Genomic DNA, 22,226 nt, shown 5'->3' on the forward strand with positions numbered 1-22,226 from the left:
ATAAGAGCTTTGCTGGGTATAATGTTTTGTATTGGTAGGTCTTCTTAGGACCTGTATCATTTTCCTTCATTCTCTTATAGCCTGTAGGGTTTTTTTTTTTTTTTTGTAAGAAATAAGCTATTAGTTTAATTGGGGATCCTCTGAATGTAACCTGGTATTCTCTCATGTACATTTTTTATTTTTTCCTTTTAGTCCAGCAGAAATCTTTTAGTCTATAAAGCATGCATGATTTTTCCCCCTATGTGTTGAAATGAAAAATGCTGAGTCTTTTGCTGATAGTGAGGAACACAGGTATGGTTCATTTGTAATTGCACAACATAATCCCACCCCCAAATAGAAAACTTTCTTGTGGTATTGTAAAAACTCCAATTGTTTTTTACTTATGAAATGGATTTGCAGTGAGTTATGTGACAAAGTAATTTAACCTGACAGTGCTCACCATCCTGAACATTCAAAGACACAGTTTTGTTTCTCCCTGGAGAAGCAGCTGTTAGAGTTACAGTGGTAATCGCTGTAACAGGATCAGCATGGGGGAGATTGATCACATCTAGGAAAGTGACCTCTTGGAGGATCTTTGCAAAAGGCATACCTTTTCTGTTGATTGATTACACATCAGGGTGACCATCCTGGATGGGGAGACTCAGTGTGGTCCTCACCTTCTGCTGGCACATGCACTTTTTTTTGTTAGTGTTCATGCAAGATTGATGTTCAGCAGCTGCAGCACAGGGTCCCAAATATTCACACAATGAAAACCTACCTACTTTTGAAAGAGAATGATAAAAGGAGTTACCATCCACAAATATAATTACAATAAGCTCAATTCAAAATGGTGATTAAATTTTAATACATCCACAGAAGGTGGTCTTCTTCCTGAGCAGGGCAGTAAGATACATTGGCAGAAGAAAGGTCCTCTGTCCTCTACATCCTGAGCCTGATGTGTCTCAGGATTCATGTTATAAAAGTAGTTTCACACTCCTCCAATTTCCATTTCAGATCATTACTCTTTTATTGGACAGAACATCTCTGCTTAATTATGACTTACTCTACCTTCTTCCCAAATTTTGTCATCATCCAACAATTGAGCTATTTCCTCTCATTCAGTTATTTCTTCATCCAACATTCACCCCATTATTAGTAACTTCAGGGTAAACATATACAGTATGTTTGCAGTGTCTTTGTGCCTTCACTTCCTCAACTTCAAGATATTTATTTTTACGTTTTAAAGGATTTATTTTAATAATTTTAATGCAGAGTAACAGGGAGAGAAGGAGAGGGATAGATCTTCCTTCTGCTGGTTTACTTACTCCTCAAATGTCCACAATGGGCAGGGGATTGGCCTGGCTGAATCCAGGATCCAGGAACTTTGTCCAGGTCTACCGAATGGGTGGCAGCACTCCAAGCACTTGGACCACCTTTTGCAACCGTTTTCAAACACATTAGCAGAGAGTATCTGGAACCCATATCGTTGCTCATATGGGATGCTGGCACTTTGGGTGACAGTTAACCTCAATGCCACAATGCCAGAATGAGGCTCTTTCCTTGTATTTATTTTTTTTATATTGAAAAGTCAGATATACAGAGAGGAGGAGAGACAGAGAGAAAGATCTTCTGTCCAATGATTCACTTCCCAAGTGGCTGCAATGGCCTGTGCTGCGCAGATCTGAAGCCAGAAGCCTGGAGCCTCTTCTGGGTCTCTCACGCAGGTGCAGGGATCAAAGGCTTTGGGCCATCCTTGACTGCTTTCCCAGGCCACAAGCATAGGGCTGGATGGGAAGTGGATCAGCTGGGACATGAACCTGCATCCTTAAGGGCTCCCGACATGTGCAATATGAGGACTTTAGCTGCTAGGCTACTGCACTGGTTTACTCCCCATATGGCCACAACAGCTAGAGCTGAGACAGTCCAAAGCCAGAAGCCAGGAGCTTCTTCCAGGTCTCCCACACAGGTGTAGGATCCCAAGACTTTTGGCCATCCTTCTCTGCTTTCCTATGCAATGAGTGGGGACCTGAATGGGAAGTGGTGCAACTGGGACATGAACTGGCATCATATGGGATTTCAGTGCTGGTAGATAAAGGATTAGCTTGTTGATTCTGTGTTTCAAGAGATGCTGGAAATGTGAAGATATACTCTAAAGGCTGAGTTAAGAAAAATAAATATTAGTGCTTTTTTTTAAACCTTAGATTGAAATTACTTCAAAGTTATGCCAAAAATTCACTGCAATTAACTGGTTCTTCCTTGTTTTCTTATATCCTAGTGAGAGAACGGCAAATCCTGTTTTAAAGCCAGTACATAGATTTTGCTTCTCTGAAACATTCAACTTCTTAGCCAGAAATGTCACTTCATCCTTGATTCCCATTCTTTCTTTAATTACTGATAAGTAATACCTGTCAGAGTAATACCTGTTAAAACTACTATCACTTAAATATTTCCATATTTCACCTTTTGTTTTATGTGACAGCCACTGGGTTACTGCAATAAGTTGTTCAATTTTTATTAACTAGGCTTTTGGCCTCCCTCCTTACTTCAGTTCAGTCTGTTCCTCTTAGCTGGACAGAGTGGTTTTTTGTTTGTTTGTTTGCTTGTTTTGCTAAATGCCAATAGAATCTTGTGACTCCTGCTTAAAATCTTTCAGTGCTTCACATTGCCTGTAAACAAAGTTCAGAGCTTATAAGGAAGCTTGGATGACTTTCATTCCCTCGTAAAGTTACCTCTTTTGCTTTATTTCTCACAGTGCCTCCCATGTCAACTTGAAAACTAAGCTGTAGATTAACTGAATTACTTGAGTTGCCACAAATTTGACACACCTAGTATTACTTCTCATTTATTGCACTTGCTGTTGTCTTTGTCTTTCCTTAACACGTGCAATACTTCACTTCTGTTTTCATTTTAGACGTTGCCTCCTCTGTGGGTGTTGTTTAATTTGATGTTCCCTTAAAGACTAACTTGAAACCCCTGCTCTGTGTTTCTGTTGGACTTACAGGTTCTCCTCTTTAGTTCTTAACATATTGTCCTAAGGTTTTTGTATCTGTTCTTTCTCTCCTGCACTAGACAATGTGTTGTTGAAGGGTAGAGTTATCATTTTAATTGGGCTATTCCTTGTGGCATAAAGTAAAGGTTTAGTAAATATTTGTTGATAGAAAAAACTCTAGTAGCATGGTGACACATGCTGTTGTCTTTCTTGTCCCTGTTTGTAGAAAGGCGTAAGTGTTTAGAACTGCCAGAAGCTATGCATTCAACCTGAAAAGTAAAGAGGAAATGTATGGACAGCCTTTCTTGAACTTTAAAAATTTACTTATTCAAGAAGGAGACAGGCAAAAATGGAGAAAGAAAGAAAAAGAGAGAGAGATGGGGGGAGAAAGGGAGAGAGAGAGAGAAAGGAAGAAAGAGAAAGTGCACTACTATTTTCCAGTGCTGTTCTAGATGCCCCAAATGGCTGAGGTTTACCAGAGTCAAAAGCCAGGAACCAGGAATGCAGTTCAGGGCTCCAATGGAAGTCAGATGAACCTAATTACTTGAGCAGTCACTGCTGCCTCCCATGTCTGCATTGGCAGGAAGCCAATTTGGACGCTCTAATGTAGAGTATGGATTTCTTAACCCAGTGATCTAAACACGTACTCTGTGGTCAGTTTATTTACTATAACATCAAAGCAAACCAAGATATACAATAAGTTTGAAGTTTTCTCTATTTTTTGTAGTTTCAAAGGCTTCAGATATTCTTTGATAGTCATCTTCATAATCATTCATCTATCTGTTATGAATGGGATTATGTTTTGCTAAATTTTTTGTATCAGCATTAGTGAGATGTAGAGAGTGGAGAGGGCTGTAGAGCAAGACAAGCTCTTGATTTTAAAGAGCTTGAGTGCTGGAAAAAAATATGCAAATATGCTAAGATGTAGTATTTTGTTTTCTTGATAGGTAATTGGGTTTCATCAATAGTGATATTTTAGTAGAAATGCACTATTACAGATAATCTCCAAAAGGGCACTCTAAGTGGATTACTACATGGAGAGGGGATTTCAGATACCCAGCTTTGTATTTAAGCTCCTGAATAAAATAGCAAAAATATTTTCAGACTAATGAGGCCACTTAAATTCTATGTTGGAAAATGTTGCTAAAGACAACTTTTAGTTTTGTGAGGATTTTATGCAGCTATTCATTGTGCTAGTTACAGTCAGGTTGCAGGGAGGGCACTTGACTGGTGAGTGGTAATAAAGTTTGATGTAAATTTTATGTAACAGGTAGCTCAATTAAAATGTTATGTCTGAAAAATCATATATTCCATTTTCTGCTGAGGGATATGATTTATATTTGCACATGCTTTTGTAGTCTTCATTTAATAACATTCTCAATTTATTCTCTTGGGATGGTTAGATTTCCTTTTCAAGGCCCAGTGATTGTAAACTCCAACCTTGGACTTGATCCTCAAATATGGTCAGTAGTCACTGAATGGAACTTAAAAGACATATATTGCCCATGTCTGAGATTCAATTAGCCTTTTTTTAATGCAGCTGAAAAGCAAAGTCTAAATTAAATCACCTTTTTCAAGGGCATCTTTCCTTTCTAGAAAAAACCCAAACGTGAAACAGCCTAACCATGAGATTAACATTAGAGTTACTAGTGCTTTTTCATAGTAACCATTGTTGCCTTAGAGTCTCAGGGTAGCATAAAGTAAAAAATGGAGCAATGTAGGGCCGGCGTGATAGTGTAGTGGTTAAGGTCATCGCCTTGAATGCGCCGGCATCCCATATGGACACCGGTTCTAATCCTGACAGCTTCACTTCCCATCTAGCTCCCGGCTTGTGGCCTGGGAAAGCAGCGGAGGACGGCCCAAAGCTCTGGGACCCTTCACCCCTGTGGGAGACCCGGAAGAGGCTCTGGGCTTCTGGCTTCGGATTGGCTCAGCTCCAGCTGTTGTGGTCACTTGGGGAGTGGCCATTGGACGGAAGATCTTCCTCTCTCTCTCTCCTTCTCTTTGTGTATCTGCCTTTCCAATAAAAATAAACAAATCTTTAAAAAAATGGAGCAATGTAACTGATAGAATCTCAGAGAACATTATTTTCTTCATATTATACCAGGAATAAAAAAACAGGTAGTATGACAAATGAAGCCAAATCTATGCCAAATTTTCTTTCATGACCTATTTCAATGGTCTGATTATTCAGATAATTTTTTTTTTTTTGCCAATGGTCTTTTGAACCAGTATATAATCGTCCAAGTATTCAGGCTTCTACCACCCATATGAAAAGACCGAAGTGCAGTCCCTGGCTTTAAGCCTTCATCCGTGGCCAGTCCTGGCTGCTGAGTAAACCAGAAGATGGAAGATATTCCTCTCTCTGTCTCACTTCTGTTCTTTTCCGTATTTCTCCATTTTTGTGATCACGTTGCCTTTCAATTTTTAAATAAATATATCAATACTAGGGTAAAAAGGGAAGAACTTGCTTTTCAGCTACTGGGTGTTATGTCATGGGCAAACTTCATTTACAGAGAGCACCTTTCCAAGGTTACATCTTTCCCAAGAGACGCCAGTGGCTTATGGAGCAGAGCGGAGGCACTGCAACGCGGAGGTGGCCAGCTCGAACCCCGACTTCGACACCAAGGTTGCGTCTTTCCAAGACTGCAATGTCCAAAGACTGACTGAAGCAGAGCTATTATTAAGGGGTTGCTATTTTCACTCAGTGTGTGGTAGACTTCAGCGTTCCCTGTGAGGTTTGCTGTAACCATCATCAGTCTCATAGCCTGCTTCTTTTCCATTACTGTCTGTAGGTATTGATCCCAGGCCACGCTCTAGTAACCATCCCACATGTTGGAGCCCATCGCAGAATTGGCTTCCTGAAGAACTCAGCCTGTAACATATGATCCAGTTTCATATGATTCATTTATCTAAAAATCACTATCAAAAGTAATGCTCAAAAACATAAAAGAGACTATAACTGTTGTCTTCAATGACAACTAAGCTTATTTGACCCCTCATTGTTACCAAACATGTTTTTGGTGTGTAAATGTGTGTGTATTTTTTATTAAAATTGTATATGCAGGGGACATATTATACATGTATATTTCTGTTTTTTTAACTAAGTCAAATATTTCTTCCAAATTAGTACAAATTCTTTGGTACATAGAGAATTTCAACATTACTTATCTCTGAAACAGCCGAAAGTGAAATTGTTGAGTTACGTAGTATTTCTATTTTTATTTCTTTTGAGGAGCTTCCTTACTGAAATCATACATTGAATTTTTGATACTTGAAAGACAGATTTACAGAAAGAAGGAGAGACATAGAAGGAGATCACCTGTCTGCTAATTCATTCTCCAAATGGTCACAGTGACCAGAGATGAGTCACTTTGAAGCTGGAAGCCAAAGGCTTCCTTAAGGTCTCCCAAGTGGGAGCAGCAGCCCAAGGATCTGAGCCATCATCTGCTGTTTTCCCAGGCCATAAAAAGGGTGCTGTATCAGAAGTGGAGCTGTTGGGACGCAAATTGTCACCTATATGGGATGCTGGAGATACAGGCATATATGCCACTGCATCAGCCACAGAGAATTTTTTAAGACTTACTTATTTGAAAGAACCACAGAGAGAAAAGAGGAGAGACAGAGAAGTCTTCCAATTGCTGGTTCACTCTCAAAATATCCACAAATTGTCTGGAGCTAGGCCAGTCCCAAGCTAGGAGACAGGAGCTTAAAGTCTGGGTCTCCCAAGTCGGTATAGGGACCCAATCACTTGACTCATCTTTCTGCTTTCCCAGAAATACTAGTAGAGAACTGATAGGGAGTGGAGCAACTGACACTCAAATTGCTGCCCCGGTGGATACCAGAACCGCAGGCAGTGGTAACCTGCTATGCCAAACTGCTGGTCCTTAGAGAAGAAAATTTTGATAAACATGCACATAAGTACCTGTCAATAGGAAAGGTAGAGTCCTTTTCTTTTGAAATGATTTTTTAAAGTCTTTGCCTATTTATTTGAAAACAAATTTAAAGAGAGAGAGAGAGAGAGAGAGAGAGAGAGTGAGAGAGAGATTGATTTTCCATCTGCTGATTCACTCTTCAAATGGCCGCAATAGGGAAAATTCCATCTCGGTCTCCCACATGCATGGTGGAGGCCCAAATACTTGCACTATCTTCTGCTGCTTTCACAGGCACACAAGCAAATAGTTGGATGGGGAGTGGAACAGGTAGGACTTGCACTACCACCTGTGTGGGATGCTGGTGTTGTAGGGGGTAGCTGAACCCACAGTCAGTAAGTCAGTATGTCAACCCATAAACAACTTTTTTAATCTTTTACATTTTATCCTCAAGCTGTACTAACTCACATCTATTGACAAATGTTGGGACATTATCGAAAGATCAAGGGGTAGTAAATTCATAAATGTGGCATTCTTTTTTAATTTTGAAAAGATTTTTAAAAAGATTTATTTATTTTTATTGCAAAGTCAGATATACAGAGAGGAGGAGAGAAAGATTCGTCCAGTGGTTCACTCCCCAAGTGGCCACAATGGCTGGAGCTGAGCCAGTCTGGAACCAGGAACCAGGAGCTTCTTCCAGGTCACCCACGCGGGTGCAGGGTCCCAAGGCTTTGGGCCATCCTCGACTGCTTTCCCAGGCTACAGCCAGGTAGCTGGATGAGAAGTGGGGCCAGGGACTAGAACCGGCACACATATGGGAGCCTGGCGCATCCAAAGTGAAGACTTTAGCTGCTGTGCTACTGAGTTGAGCCCAAAATGATCATTTTTAATTATATCATGAAGTAAACTTATCTGCTATTATAGCCTTTTGACACTTATAACATGCAAGAAGTTTTTTTGTAATAATTTTAGTTTGATAATCTTTATATAGTTGATTAGGGCACAAAGGGTCGAGGGTCACAGGAAAGTGGGCAAAGCATTGCTTCCACATTATTATTTTTTTTTCTGTATCTTGGGCAAGAGGGGGAGACAAAGGGAAAAGCCCCAAATGCAAGAAATTTAACTGATGCAAATCCGACATATCTGATATGGAATAGGAAAAGTAAACCTCAGAAACAATTTAATGTAGGTTATCTCTAAATGGCTGTCTCCAAAGTTAGAAAAATGAAGACTGTGATAAATCATATTCAAGAAGAAAACGGGAGAAAAGGGTGAGGGGTACAAATGAAAGCAACTGATTTCAAGTTTCTATAAAGAATGTATTCCAATGGCAGTGAAATATTTCTCTTTTAATATTTGAATCAGTCAATATGGGCTTTACACTTTTTGTTTTCACTGAACTTACTTGAGTTACTTAATCCTCATTTTTCTCATTCATGAAATAATGATGGCAACATATAGGACTGTAACTATCACTACTGTCTTTATAGTGCTTTGCTGAGTACAAAACTCACTTCACACATCTGATTAAATTCTTCCAAAAATTTTTGTAACAAGTGTAGAGTCTGCAAAATTAGCAACTTGCCAAGTCACATATAGACAAAGCATGAAAGTTGAAGGTCAAATCTAAGTCTTGGTTTTTAGCTAGTATTCTCTTCACTGAACCATGGTCAGTGAAGAGTGAAGCAACAGTGCCACCTTTCTGCTGAAAGAAAACATTCCATTTTAACGTTTCTGATAGCTAAACAAATATGGTTGCATAGTTTGTAATGCTAACGTTAAGTAAAGGAAACATGTGAACTACAAATCAAAGAAAATGAGCTTTTAATTATAATTGGAATAACAACATTCCTCAGAAAAAAAACGATTATCTCAGTATTTCCTCACAGAAGACATTGTCTCCAATATGAGTTTGAAGATCAAGTCAAGGTTGCTTTTCCTTTTTTAAGGGCTACAAGAAACATGATTATTAGGTGTACAAACACTATTTGGCATGACTTCATGCTTGTTATAGTATAAATTACTCTTTCTCCTCGGCTAGGGCCTTTGTTTATGGTCATGTTATTAATGAATTATGCAAATAATCAATTAGGCATCTGTATTAATAGGTGATTTAGATGCTGGTCTGTGCTTAAATAAATATGGCTTATGTTTATACAATTTTTTAATCTGTTGAAAAGTAGCAATTACACTGTGCTTCTACTGTGTTCCTTACGTTCTGGTGGGCTGAAGATTCATAATGACAAGAAAACTCAGCTTTGTCCTCAAAGAGATTACAGTTTGTTGAAGGGAAAAGAAATGAATAAACAACATATATCTTGGGTTGTTAGCTAAGGAGGTTCAACATATGCTAGTTCGTGTTTTGGGCCACAAAAATAGTAGAAACATCACTTTAGAACTTCAGAAAATGAGCAATGGCCCTATTTGTTTTTCTCCAAATAGATGAAGGATTATGCTCCCTCAGAATATTTCCTAGGATTTGGTTCCAGCCCTTGTGCTGAGCAGGGCGCCTCTGGGAACTTTCCTGCTGAAAGGCATCTCAGCTCCTTAGAGCTGACTTCCAGCAGCATCAGCAGAAAGGTCATCTAGTCCAATTCAAATCTACTTTTCCTTATTCCAAAGATCTTCTTGTCTGTAATAGGACTTTTGAAATAGTTTGTGTTGAATCACATGCCATAGGCATAATACCCTGAATTGACTTTTTCTTCTTTTGTGTTGTTTTTGTACTCCATTTAGTTTCCTGTAGGATAAAGATGGAATTGGGATGCAGTTGCTCATTGCAAATTAGGTTGATGTTGGGAAGCTATAGAAGTATGTTTTGATATCAGAAGAAAAGCATTCTCTTCGTTTTCTGTGCTAAGGTGTCTGAATCGCAAGGTTCCTACCAGACAGCTGTTTTGGTTTAGAGTATGATTTTATACCTTACCTTGTCTGGTACTAACAGCATTGTGCAATAGAACAATAGCCTTTTTTTTTCTGATAGCAAAATGAGAGGCAGCATGTTTATTTAGTATGCCCACTATCACATTAACAATAAAGGCTGAATTGAGAATAAAAGCCAACTGTCTGGACTCCAAAATCTTTGCTCCAGCTCTTTGCTGTTACAGCCCAGCTTTGTACTGTACCATCCCAAATATTATTGGATCCTTTTTTTCTATTCTTTTTTTCCTCTTATTCTTCTCTTCTTCATTTCCCATTTTTGTTTTTCTTCCTCCACTGCATTCTACAATTGTTTTCATTCCTCTTCTTACTCCTTTTCTTCTTCTACTTGGAATTTTTACCAGATGGCCATGGGTTATCTGAAAGATAATTCCCCTCATCAAACTGCCATCACCTTCATGACCTTCATACAGTCAGCAGGAGTGGCCATTTCAAGAACTGTATGGGTAGGGTTATCTTTATTGTAAAATATAAACCAGAATATGTAGAATATATTTATTTCGGCCTAACTTCAATCACTTATCTAACTGAGCATTTGATCTTCCTTAAACCTACTATTCAAGCTTATTAGGGACAGGGATCTGGTGACCAAGGCAGCAAGCAATCCCTTCCATGGAAAGAGATAATATAGGATTTCATATATGTTGACAGCTCTTGGAAATAATACTAAGTATATAATTTTCTATTCTATTCTTTTTGCTCCTCCCCCATTTGTTTGTGGGTCAGATTAAAATGAGGTCAACCAGGAACTCTGTGTATAAGTTCTAACAAGCACAGTATGTGTCATGTGCTGCAAGTGACATCATGCACCGTGATATGAGAATGACTTACTGCTTTGTGCCTTTTAAATTATAGCCCAAGAAACTTGGTTTGACAAATGATTAAAATCCAGAGCATATAAGGAACTCAGAAAGCTCAGAAATAAAATAACAATCATTCCAATTATTAAGTGATTGAAGAATTTGAAAATATATATTACATAAGGAAGCCAAATGTCTAGTAAATACACAACACATTATCAATATTACCAGCCATCAGTGAAATTCAAATCTAAACTACAGTGAAACATAACGAGTATAATCTCATTTCAATTAGGAAGACTATTATCAAAAATAGTAATAAATAACAAGTGCTGGTGTGGATGTGGAGAAAAAAATTTTATTCTATTGGATAGAATATAAATTAATGCAGTCATTATGGAGAATAGCATGGAAAATACTCAAAAATAGAAATATCTATTTGCATATGACCCAGTTATCCCTACATTGGCATGTTCATTGAAGCACTATTCACACTATTCACAATAGTCAACATAAAAAATAAATCATCAATGATGATAATAAAGAAAACATGGAGTAAGCATACAATGTAGCATTATTCTGCCATTAAAAGGATGCAATCTTACTATTGCATCAAAATGACTGGAATTGGAAAAACAGAAAAACAAATATAGAAAGACAAATAACATATGTTCTCTTTCATATGTACAAGTTAAATAAATAATAACTATGATATCTATATAAATATGAAATTAAAATAGTCATTAGAAGCTAAGAATAATGAGGAAAGGAGGCTATATAGGCTGGATATTGGTACTAAAATAGTTTGCTGATTATAGCAGGTTCTGGTGCTTTGCAACATAGTACTGTTACTGTGGTTTACAATGATGAATAATATTCAGTTAACAGAATTGTGAGACAAACTGGTAAGTTTCAAACACATACACGATAAGATATGGAAATGTAAAGAATAGTGCCAAGTACAGTAGATTGAAGCAATGATATGTACTGAAAAAGTTACATTGTGCCTTTTAAAATGTGAATGTATTATTCACTAATATAAAATCTTTTTTTTTACTTTTAACTTTTTAAATTGTATTTTTGACAATCTGCATAGTTAATTAGGGTGAAAAAAAGTTCAAGGGCTACAGGAAAGTGGGTAAGAGTATTGTTTCTATATTGTTTCCTTCATATATCTGAGGTAAAGGGGTTATTAAGGGAGAAGCCCCACCCAGTCTCCCACCCACCCCAGGTCCCTGATGTGGGGCATGCTTCAAGAGTTTTGCTCAAGTGGTTTTGATAGTTCAACAGTTTTGAATTGCTGCCAATCTTGCCACTCCAAGCACGATGAGGTCGTTGAAGAATCCACTGATTGACATAGCCCATGTTAGAGTCTCCATTTGCCCAGTTTTTCATTGCCAACATATAGCTGAGGTGGTTGATTGACTTGTCCTGCCCTCTGTCTTTTCTTGGTTATGGTTCTGAGTCCGGCAGTTCAGTTGGGGAGCTCCCCAAAGAAACTTTGTCTGAGGTGTTCCCAGATTAGGGTTCTGAGTCCAGAAGCTCAATTGGGGGGATCCCCAAAGAAACTCTGTCTGAGGCGTTCTCAGACCAGATTCTTGTATGTACTAGCAGGCACAGGGCCTGGCACAGTCCATTGCCCCGATCAGCTGGTGGTTGCAATTGCTGGGTTGGTTCTGTTTCCATCCCTGTCTTCCACTGGAACCAATGGGTGTTATAGTCCAGCCTTATTCTGCCCAGCACACACTTGGCCCTCACATAAACCAGTGGGAGCTGCAGCCTAGTCGGAGCGACCCACAATAACCCCCACCAGGCCCGCCCCCTACCCTGGCTTGCCAGTATGTGCAGCAGACTAGTCCAATTTGTCCCACATCCCATTTGACTCTCATACATGTTAATGGATGTTAAAGCCTAGTTCCATCTAACCAGCTCAACTACCCAGCCCTCAGATGTTGTTGGGTGCCTCTCTGACTGGCCACCCCAGCGCCTGTCCTAGTTTTCGTGCCCTCCCGTGGGGGGTGGTAACCCAAGAGGGAGAAGCCCAGTATTTCCTTCCCAGGCCACTCCCAATCCTGAATTACGCACTCTCCAGGTGGTTCTGTGGTTAGACTTGACAGAATTAGCCCCCAGTGCCAGCTTTTGCCAACTGATGCTGCAGCTAATCCCAGCCAACCCTCACCCGCTCTAATTTTAGTTTGCACCAGTAGGAACAATCAACCCAGCCTGGCTTTTCCACATGAGGCCCACAGGTTTTGTAGCCCTGCTTAGTCTGGTCTGCCCCCATCCCAGCTCACACTCTCCAGTGGGAGTAGCTGTCCAGCAAGGGAACGCCCCCCCATATCCCCATATAAGCTCCGCCCCCTCCCTTCCTTGTTCTCATGTGCGCTGGTTGGGTGCTGCAGTTCACATCTGGTACAGGTAACCTCACCTTGGCATTCCGTAATGTGCACTGGTTTTTGTCACGACCGAAGCTGGCTGGACCCACACTCTATTCTGGTGCTCGGATTTGCCAATGGATGATGGAAACTGATTCAGCCTGGTCTGCCCCTGACCCATGCCAAATGTGTGCCAGTGGGAAACTTTCCATGGCCTGTTCTGGGCTGTTTTCTATCATGCTTCTTGCGCTTACCTGCAGGGTCTGTGTCCTGCCAGAGGAGTTGCCCAGGTTCCTCCATCAGAACCTCTCCCAATGCCAGATTTTGCACATACCAGGGGGTTCATGAGTCAGCCCTACTCAGACAACCTCCTGTCCTAGCAGGAACGATGGCCTTTCCTGACTGGTCTTCAACCCAAGCTGGTTCTTACTGTTGGATGTTTCAGCCCAGCCATGGCTCGTCCATACTCACATACAGCTCACACATGGGTAATAGGGGCTGAGACCAAACCTAGTCCATCCCACATCTACCCTGGTCCTCCAGAACACCAGATGGTGTTGGATCTGTCCTGGCCTGGTGCGTCCAGTCCCAGGCCACACTTGTGCCAATGGAGGCTACAACACAGCCCCCATTCCAGCCCATGCGCCCCTTGGTGGGAACCTCAACCCAGCTAGGGTGTCCTCTTAGCTCCCCAACCAGGCCTGTTCCCAGCCATAGATCATGCACATGCCAGTGGTTGCTCTGACTCAGCTTGGCACAGCCCCTCACCTCTTCCAACCCCTGCCTTAGACACTGTGGCTTAGCGTCCCTGGTTCACGCAGACCAGTAGGTGCAGGAGTCTAGCTCGGCATGACCTGTGCTCCATCCTGGTTTCTAATTTTGCTTGTAGGCTAAGGTTTAGCTCAGTCCTGCCTGGTGCACCCTGTTCCATTACCAATTCACACATTGGCCAGTCGTTGGAGCTACTTTGCCCAGCTCCTCTGACCCCCAGGTCTGGACCATGCGTTCATCGGTGGGAGCTATGACTTGCCAGGGGAGTTTCCCAAGTTCCTCCGCTAGATCCACTCCCAGTCCTCATACATGCCAGTGGGTTTTAGGCCAATGACCAGTGTAGTCTGGCCTTCCTTTTGGCCTTGTTAGAGCTGGTGAACGTTGCAGCCTGGCCCACCCCACACCCTATTCAGGATGCACATTCAAGTGCTGCTGCCTTGACCAGTCCTGTGAGTGATGACAGGCTTCTTGGTCACACCTAGCTTAGTCCATCACCACCCCAACTCTTGAGCTAACCAGTGCGGCTAGCATTTCCTCAGGGTTTGGCCCACACATCCCCCACAGAACCTATCCCCAGATATGGTTATCTCATGTGCTAATGTCATGGCCCTTCCTAATGTGATCCGTCTCCTGATCCATCATCACTTCAGGTAATAGGATATGATCCTGTTAGACAAGCCCTGAGTCTTAGCTTTGTTATGGACTGGTGTTTGGTGGTCAACATTGTTCAGTGATTACAAGTTCTTCAAAGGAAATGTTACTTTGTCATTGGGAATCTTCAGGATTGATTCACATCCCAGAAGCACAGTGGGTTCAACCTAGAGCTGCCTAAGCAGTGATTCAAAGAACCAAAACCCCAGAGCTTGCCGCCAGGGACAGCTCAACACGTGTATGGGATGGCTGGAGTCAGGGATCCGGGCATGGAGACACCCCAGCCTGGCACCCACCAGCAGCCAGCAGTCTGCCAGAGGTTTCAACCCCCAGGCCCAAGGTCGCACCCTTCCCCAATCCCATTCCCTGCTCAATGATAGCGGCGGGTGGGGCCCGGGTCTGCCCAAGCCCCGAGACTTTCCCCCTTGGTGTACATACCCCTAAGGGAGCAGCCTCCAGAGCCCAGGCAGGCCCAGGGACAGCTCACCACGTGCACACAGGGTGGCTGGAGTCAGGGATCAGAGCATGGAGATGGCCTGGTTTGGCACCCACCAGCAGCCAGCAGGCTGCCGAAAGTTTCAACCCCCAGGCCCAAGGTCACGCCACTAATATAAAATCTTAAAATACATTTTATAAAAAGGACATCTAGAAAGGAGATTTAACAAAAAATTATAAATACAATTAAATTTCAATTTTATATATGTAGTAAAATGTTGTTTTATCCACTGTCAACTTTTTGTCCATCATTTTAAAATAAATCACTTACTGAGATTTGTATTCAAAACTATGGAAATAACTGGAGCACGCAATCACTTAGATAGCATGCAGAACACTTAGATCTCATTTCTCTGGAGTTCCAGAATCATCCTGTTTGGAGACTACAACTCATCACCCATCTATGTGGTTGGTCCCCAGAGACCAAGGCAAAGGCAAAAAGATGGAATATAGAGAGCCTTTATGCTTCTGAAGATTGAAACACTGGATCTGACATCAGGTTTGAAAGTCCATCTGAAGTATTCCATGACTTTGAGAATCAGTGTTTGATTTCTTTGCAAGATCTTTGCCTGAAAACATAAAGAGACAGAAATAGGTCAAAATCGTATGACATTGTGGGAATTTGATAGTCTGTTTTTGACTCCCGAGATACTGAACAAAATATGGTATGTTACTTCAGTAGATGGTAATCATTTTATAGTGTGTCTTTCATTATCTTTTCCAATAACATTGTGGATAAATGAATCTTACATATAAATTGTCTGAAGAATATTGTTTTCCAATTTACATCCTGTTCATTGACTGTCATTAAAAGTACCACATGACTTGTGTTTTGCATCTTCTGTGATGTAGTCAAACAGTATCTATTCCTTCCTCCATGTGAATCTATGGGGGTGTGAAATTCATTTCCAGGTAATCTCTTTAGGAGATAACAAGATCATTTGCTCTCATCAAGACCATGATGAGGAAAACAATGTATTGGAATAGGGCAAGTAAAGAAGATGCTAATTCCCACTGTTACCTCAAGTTTAAATAGTTCCCCTGTGATTTCAAGTTCAGTTCTGTTCTGCTTTTAACTTAAAACCATTCTCTACCAGGCAACTGATTTTTGCTGGTCTCTTGGGTGATTTTCTAAGACAGATTTCACTGTATTCTATCCTTGTGTGTGCACTTAGCTCCCATTAGCAGTAATGGGTGTTATGCATGTGTAGCTCCCATTAACAATAATGGAAATTATGCATGTGTATCCACAGGAAAGTATGTTCCCCAATACTAGAGCATTTTCAGGAGAAAAAGCACTCCTTTTGCAGCATTGGCTTTTGTCTTAGGCTCTTTATTGTGGTGACAATTTGTGCTGCAGAGATTGAACATAATGTGAAAGACTGCCAGCCTCCCCATGTGCAATCTGTAGATAGTTTTAAAAGTTTTTGTTTATGTATATATGTATGTACATATATGTGTGTGTGTGTATTTATCTATCTATCTATCTATCTAGCTAGCTAGCTAGCTAGCTAGATAGCTATTGTGTATTTGTGTGTGTGTGTGTGTGTGTGTGTGTATGTATGTATGTAGCCAAAACAACAGTCAGGGAAAACTTATTGAAGAAGTACAGTAGATACAGATCATTTAGTGAAGGATTAGTAAGGGGCTAAGACCCTTGAAGCTAGGGATTCTGGTAGGTAATGTCACCTGTTTCAGAAGAATGGATGTAAAACTATATTTGAACAGATGGGTAAAAGCTTCTCCTAAAATAACTCACTACTATTTATGGATATCATGATGACATTCCTCCAAATATTTGTGTTTTAACCCAAAGAAATAACTTCTATCCTAATGCACTAATACAAAATGATAGGCCAAAGGTGGTATTACAAGTGGCTGTGAATCATAGGCATGTTAATTTTAGAAAAAAAATCATACACTAATGTGAAGTCAAGGACATGGTTCATCTTCATTTGATGTGTGGCAGAATGCACTTCACACAACATGTTTTTGGATTTTTGATGTGAAAGTATTTATCTCTTCTGAGAGTACCTTTTACTGGGTGTGCAATATTATTGTTTATCTAAAAATGAAATTGATCTGAGTCTGGTTTTAAATGCCCCAACACTGCTGGGGAATAGATAAACCCATAATCTGTGTGAAGCTTGGGCTTGTGTAACAGGAAGGAGGTGCATGAAACCTTGGGATACTTAAGAGCACAAGCCTCAGGGACAGATCCACCTGGACTGGATTCAGCTTTTGATCCTATCACTCAGAAGTTTATCTTGCTCCCCGGAGACCCAGTTACCTCATTTGTAAAACGAGGATTGTATTTCTCATTTTATAGTTGTTGTAAGGATTAAATAAGCTCTAAAATTGTGTTATCAGAACTATAAACAAATATCAATGTATTTAGGGAATTAAAATTTGAGAATATCAGAAATTCAAAATAGCTGTTTAACCAGATCATGTTACCCAGTATCTAATTAGTTTTCACAGATTGTGTATTTTAAATGCAAATTTAATTTTTATATACACATGTATTTTATAGCTCGAATTTTTATGTTAATTGGAAGGATACGTAATATTCTCAGGGAAAGAATTCCAAATGTGCAGGTTGACTCCAGCTTTTTACGTTTATTACTTTAAGGTTAAATTGTTGAAAACTTGAATTAAAAACTATAACTACACAGGAATATACATTTTTAGGTTGATAATAACTCATATCTTCTTTTCTCTGCTGCATTAACATTGCATTACAATTGGAAGAAATTTGCAAACCTTGAAGTTATATGCAAAGCTTGTACAGTTGCCCCCTCATTATCTTCTGGGAATTGGTTCAGGACCCATGGTGATACACAAATCTGTAATGTTCAGTTTTCCTTGTGTAAAGTGGTGTGGCATTTGCATTAAACCCAAATACACCTTCCTGTGTACTTTAAATCATGCCCAAATTGCTTGTAATAACAATTAAAATGCAATACAATATAAATAGTAATTGTGCTGTTATATAATCAGCGTATTATAATGTGTAACTATTGTTTTAAGTAACTATAATATTGTTTAGGGAATAATGATAAGAAAATAGTCTGGTCTGTTCATGTTCAGTACAGACACAATTTTTAAATTTTTTCAGTGATGATAGTTGAATACATAGAAGTAGAAGCATAAATATTGAGAGTTGACTGTACACCCATTCTGCAGTTTTCTGAATGACATCAAAATAGGCTGTAAATTGTGGATTTCACCCATTTGCTTGGCAGATGATGTAGCTGTCCACTTACCGTATTACAGTAGAAGGACTACCTGTAAAACTACTATCACGATACTTAGTGCCTTCACTACTTAACTTTTTTTTCTGTAACATGAAGACAGCAGTATTTACTTCATCAGATCTTTTGAGGTATCAGCAATATTACACATAAAACTTGTAGTGATAACTGGTGTTCTGCTGGAGCTCCTGAAAATGCAAAGAACAGCGTTCATAAGGTGCTGTCACAGCGGGGAAAGGGGGTCCAGCACCACATGATGGAAGTGATTTGGCATTTGAGGAAAATTTGGGGGAATAGGTAAAGAGTCAGGTGAGGAAAGTTCTAGAAGCAGGTGAAAGATCTGTAGATGCCTCTGAGTTCATAGCTCTTCCCAAGGCAAGGAAAGCTAGCTACAATAAGGACATGTCAGTCATTTTCAGAGTAGTTTCCCCTGATGTTCACAGGGGAAGGGTGCCCTCTGCTTTGTTCTACAAGGCTTGGTGAATTAGACCAATCACTTCTTTATAAAGTTCCCTATTCCCTGTTTGGTACCTGACTTTTGGAAAGATTAATTTTTTTTTCTATCAGGGAAACTAAGCTACATTTACTGAGTTGTAATTGGGGCTTCATTTTAATGACATGTATTCTGTCAGTCAATGTTTATGATTAAGACAGAGTTTCCATGGAGTTGACATAATGTCTTAAAATATTTTTTAAAAAGTCTCTAGAGTTTTATAGTAAATACTCAGTTTATGGCTTTATTGTTTATTTTTATTTCTTTTGGAAACAGTCATAATTCATGGATCTCTAGGGATCCTCAAGTCAGGCTTGTTACTATTGATTAATGATCACTGTTTGTACAATTTGTGCATACTTATTCGCTGATGTGGGATGTGACCTCCAAAAAACTGGCAATTTCTTCCTCAATATTCTAGATCCTTTAGCATTACTCAATTTTCTTGTATTATTCTTATTGTCACCCGTACCTATTGCTTTTGTTTATTGTTTGTTTGCATGTGGTCAATAACTTTGTCTATTGTCCTGATTGCTGCCTCTCTGTGATGCAGATTGTAGCCTAACATGTAGTATGTTCTCAACATCTGCTTGCTAAATGAAATGGTTGATACATCATTACCTCCTCTTATTAATTATAGTCTTCTATAAAGATGCAATGGGAGGGGTGGGAGAGGGGCTTCTGTGGGGTTCTAATTGCAAGACAGCTAGAATGGTCCTAGAAACTTACCAAATGTCAATTTCTTGGAGGGCAGAATATATAGGAGTGAGTCCAGCATTTCTCATGAATGATTTAAGCAAGTCTGAGGTTTCGAATTTGTGCCAGAGACAGTAAAGCTACCTTCACAAAAATGCAGAAAAATCAAACAAGAGAATAGATAGATTTCCCATCATTTTTTGGATTATGAGCTTTGTTTTTTCTTACCAAAAGACACAAGAAAAAGCAAGACATGTGGGGCATTGTCCAAAAGTTGTGTTGCACCTTTAACAGTAAAATGAGCTTTGGGCAAGTCTGTGAACTTCTCTAGGCCTCAGTTTCTTCACCTGGAAAATGAGTTATTCATGATCCTGAACATTCTATGCAGCTAAGAAAGTCTGTGTCACAAAGGTCTGCATTTTTTTTTCTCCTGGAGTTAATTAGGTATTACATAGGTGTTCTTCCAACCTCTATGAAAATACCATAAACAAGATTTAATGTCAGCTGTTTCCTTTATTTTCATATCTCTATTAGGCATTGTCTTACTTAGAGTGTCAAATTCGACATCTAACAGCACACACATTTTCAGTGTCTTTTACTACAATATCCCAAAATAGCTATAAGAACACCTTTCTCCACATAATTACCAAGTTGATGTGAGGCCTAGCACATTTAACAGAGTTGACTTGCTGTGTTGGCAGGAAGGGTGCCAGGTTATCCTGGAGTCCAGCTCCCTGCATTCACATTATGCTGCCTTATGTCTTCCACCTCCCACTAAATGTGAGGAAGAAAACTGCTTTGCCTGGAGAGAGCACTCTATTTACAGAGACGCTCTGAGGGGATCACGACAGCCTGAGTCTGGATTTACCAGTGAGCTGTTCTCATCGGGTTACTCTTACACTGTAGGGTGTTAAAACTCATTACTCCTGTTAGCTGCCTGGGCTCCCCAGGAAGAGTGGGGCTGGGCCTTCCTCTAGGAGGCAAGGGCTGAGGACCAGGTTGCTGCTGCTCTGCACCGGAGGGCTTGGTAGCATGTAGCTGGGCACCGTTATTAGAAAGAAACACTTCCTACAGGGCAAGTTTTGTTTTTGTTTTCTCCACACGAGTGTCATGGAACTCCCCTTATACCTATCCCACATCTTGGCTGGGGTTGCTAAACACCGATTGAACAGGAAGCTACTGACTAGTAAGAGTGAATGAATGTAGGTAGAAAGCTACTAACTTGTGGCTGGTTGCACAGTCAGATGCTGAATTTTGTTGAGATAAGTGGAGAGGCAGATACCAAAAAGACCAACTCGAGTTCAGCTACCTTGTATTTGAGGCTCATGATCTCCTTCTAGCTTATAGGTCTAGTTCTTTCCTTTTTTTCTAGGAACACATTCTTAATTCTAATCAAGTGATTAGAATTTTAACTAAGCTCCATTCAACTCTACCTGGGTTGATTTGTTAATGATCTTTAGTCTAGAAATTCATTGAAGTCAAGTACTTTTAAGATGTAGATCAAATTCTTCTTATCTCAGAAGACCCCATATGACATATATATTTTTCATTTATCTCAGCTATTACTGTATTTTATGACCACTTATCAGAATCAATTCCTTTGGGGGCCAGGTGTGGTATCCTAGCAGCTAAATCCTTCACCTTGTATGCATTAGAATCCCATATGGGCGCCAGTTTTAATCCAGGTGAACCTGCTTCCCATCCAGCTCCCTGGTTGTAGCCTGAGGAAGCAGTCCAGGATGGGCCAAAAACTTGGGACCCTCTGCCCATGTGGGAGACCCGGAAGAGGCTCCTGGCTCCTAGCTTTGGATTGGCACAGCTCTGGTCATTGCGGACACTTGAGAGTTAATCAGTGGATGGAAGATCTTCTCTGTCTCTCCTTCTCACTATATATCTGACTTTCCAATATAAAAATAAAATAAATCTTAAAGAAGAACTCCCTCATAGATCTATCCATTGATTTACTCTCCAAGTGACCACAACTGCCAGAGCTGTGCCCATCTAAAGCTAGGAGCCAGGAGCCTCTTCCAGGTCTCCCATGCGAGTGCTGGGTCTGAAGCTTTGGGCCATCCTCAACTGCTTTCCTAGGCCACAAGCAGGGAGGGAGCTGGATGGGAAGCAGGGTCGCTGGGATTAGAATTGGTGTCCATATGGGATTTCCGATGCATACAAGGTGAGGACTTTAGCTGCTATGCTACCGCGTCAGGCCCTATCGTTAATGAATTTAAAACCTATTAAGTTTCCTCAATTTTCCTTGCATATTCTTAGAATCATAACTAAATAATCTTTCTAGAAACATTTTTGGGGTTATCATGGTATAGCGTGTAAAACTGTCACCTGTGTTGTTGTCATCTAATATGGGTGCTGGTTCATGTCCTAGTTGCCCTCTTCCAATCCAGTTCCTGCTAATGCACCTGAGAAAGTAATGGAAGATGCTTGGGCCCCTACTACTCTTGCTGGAGATCAGGAAGAAACCCCAGGCTCAGAGACCATCTGGGGAGTGAACCACAAGTGGGTCTCTCTGTCTCTCATTCTCTAATTCTTTGTGTCTCCATCTCTTTGTAACTCTTTCAAATAAATACATCTTCAAAAAAAAAAAAGAGAATATCAACTTTCAAGGCTGATGTTATGACATAAGAAGTTAAGCTACCACCTGCAGCACTGACATCCCATAAGAGAACCAGCTGGAGTCCTGGCTGCTCCGCTTCTAATCCAGCTTCCTCTCAAGCACCTGGAGAAATAGTGGAAGATGATCCAAGTCCTTAGGCCTCTTCACCCATGTGGGAGACTAGGAAGAATCTCCTGGCTCCTAGCTTTGGACTGACCTGGCTCTGACAGTAGTGGCCAGTTGAAGAGTGAACTAGCAGATAGAAAGCTTCTCTATATGTCTCTTTCTCTAAACCTTTAACTT

The sequence above is a fragment of the Ochotona princeps genome, chromosome 2, assembly GCF_030435755.1.
Source record: "Ochotona princeps isolate mOchPri1 chromosome 2, mOchPri1.hap1, whole genome shotgun sequence".
Lineage (NCBI taxonomy): Eukaryota > Metazoa > Chordata > Mammalia > Lagomorpha > Ochotonidae > Ochotona > Ochotona princeps.